At 44.8% G+C, this 2,442-nt stretch overlaps 1 protein-coding gene across 9 annotated transcripts in view; it reads right to left on the bottom strand.

The window, feature by feature from the left end:
- The window catches only part of adgrb2 (adhesion G protein-coupled receptor B2), a 158,497-nt gene that overhangs the window by 31,561 nt on the left and 124,494 nt on the right, over positions 1 to 2,442 (bottom strand). The gene's annotated exons all lie outside the window — the stretch shown is intronic.

The raw sequence follows: 2,442 nt of genomic DNA, 5'->3' as shown, positions 1-2,442 counted from the left end.
GCCCGCGTTATTAATAATAATAATAATAATAATAATAATAATAGGGGGCTGAGTGTATGGGGCCGGCGAGTTAATAGAAACAAAAAATTCAGCAAATTGAGATTTCACGCATTACGCTGGAAACAATTTCCCCACACGGCAAGGAAATAACCTGCTCCATTTTTATGTCAAATGTCTTTGTCACCGCGTTCTCCATCAGCTGCCTCCCGTCACGGAGCAGCAGCTCAGTCTGTATCCAAGTCATCAAAGCATCCTCGCGGATATTCACAATTGACTCTGGCATACGGAGGAGAGCTTGTATATTTGGTGCGGAAGTGAAAGAAGAGCTTTTACATCACAGTGAAGCGTGATGGCGAATGTGAGGAAAGTGGAGGCAATTAACGTGAAGTTTGGAGGAGGACTACTCCAGCACGCCGGTAATGCTATTAAGTGGAGCCAAATCAAATGAACAATCAGTGGGCTGGTGAAGACGGGCAGTATCGAGATTCAAGCCGTGTCTCCTTTGACGGTGCATGTTGAATGGCGAGATGAAAGCCCGTTCTCTGGCAGAAAAAACATCAATTCAAAGAACACAGGAAACATCCATGAATGGAAACTTCATGGCAGCAATCTCATTTTGTCTCCTGTGGCAGCTTTGAGTTGCTTGTTTGTCAGCTGTGGAAGAAATGAGACCGACTGGTTCTTGGGTCAAGTGTTAGGTCCTCTGCGATAATTGGAAAAAGCAACACGGCGTTGCAGCAGGCGGAGGCAACACTGGGTCCTTTTTCTGAGAGAAATTGAGAAACCGAAAAGAAAATTGCTTTTATTTCAGGTTCTTATCCACGATTCAACCCAACTTGCGTTCCCACGCTTTGGAGAAGGATATTTCAATATGTTCGGTCTTTCGCATTTATAAGTGTCCTTCGTATGGATCAAACGGATCCCAATCAAAGGTCTATTTTCTCTTGTCTAAGAACGTCATAGATCCTCAAATCCAATCCTCAAATCGCGGCCGCGATAAGCAACCATGTTTGTTCGGATTGTAAACTGGCTCCATCTACCACTTAAACGACTTGCATTGAAATCCAGGTTCTGAATGAAAGAATCTGACAAAAAAAAAAAAAAAAACCAAACGGCATTTTAAAAGTTCAAAGTAGCTCTCGTCAAATGCAAAAAGTAACCACGTGGTCATTTGTGCGCAGTGTTGTGCTCGCGGGTTAGACTCACCCCAGCCGAGGCACAGAAAGCGCTTGCGAATGAGCCGTGACCTCATTTTGCCGATGACCGCCAGGTAGGACTGCCAGGCTTCCGTCAGCACCCAGCAGAAAGAGGCCAAGAAGAAGAAATGAAGAAAGGCAGCAGTCACGGTGCATAGGGCCTAAGGAGAGAGAAAACGCGTATGTATAGAATATAAACAAACCTATTCAACAAGTTAAAGTTGACCCACTTGTGAAAACTTAATGGCGGCAACGCAAAAAAGATCCCACTCTCAAGCGTACCGTCATATGGAGATTTCATAGACAAGTCTTACGGACCCCAAGAATGATTTGGGGGGAAGGGGTTGGCTTGATGTTGGAATGCGGCAATTTTCGATGGCCATTAAAAGTACCCCACAAAATATGATTCCATTCGGTTTTGGGTACGTTTGGTGCGAAACGACTCAAGGACGGCTCGACTTGAAAGTGGAACGATTCGATTCAGTCGGCCTCGGTGAGATTACGGTTCAATTGGTGACAGTCCGATGCAATGACTTTTTTTGTCGTCATTTCATACGCATTTGAATGAAGTTGTCAGTCTAGTAAATGTGCCGATTGCATTTCCAAGAGATACCTCGCCAATAAAAGATGTTTCAATTCTTATCTCAATCCATATCAAAGTTTTTTTTTTTTTTTTTTTGTATCACTCACCTTGTGGACCGAGAGTGATTTCCTTCCCTTTTATGTTACGCACCTAACCCTAAACTGGTGCGGAACAGAAAGCATGATGGAACTCTAATGCATTATGGAACGGGGGGGGGGAGTTTGGGCATTCCTGTTCATAGTAGCAGCCAATAAACATGACTCCAGTAGGCTTGGCTTTTGCTATTCTCGCGACGGTGTTTGGCCTCTCTCCCAGGAAAGGAATGGTGCCGTTAGGACACTAGACACCTTGCTGCCTCCCAATTGGGCTTCATGTTTGGCCATGTTTGAGTTCTCAATCACAGTTTAGTCCCTCGGCTGACTCACCGTCTCTTTCATCAAGATTTATCTCGCACCACGAGGTGTCTTAATGCAAATAAAGGGCGCAGTGTGTGTGTGCATGCGTGCACGATGTAATTGAAAGGCTGGATGCCCGTGAGTATATCTGCTCAAGATGAGTCGAGAAAATTCAGCACGAAGAGTTGGAGGGCAAGTGAGAGAGGAAACATATCGAAGGAAAGAAAACTAGAGTGTCAAAGCTATCCTTTTTGGTTATTCCCCGCCC

Source organism: Hippocampus comes, unplaced genomic scaffold (genome assembly GCF_001891065.2).
Source record: "Hippocampus comes isolate QL1 unplaced genomic scaffold, H_comes_QL1_v1.1 scaffold12, whole genome shotgun sequence".
In the NCBI taxonomy this organism is placed as follows: domain Eukaryota; kingdom Metazoa; phylum Chordata; class Actinopteri; order Syngnathiformes; family Syngnathidae; genus Hippocampus; species Hippocampus comes.
Note: the sequence above shows the minus strand (reverse complement) of the source record. Positions and strands in the feature narration are given on the sequence as shown.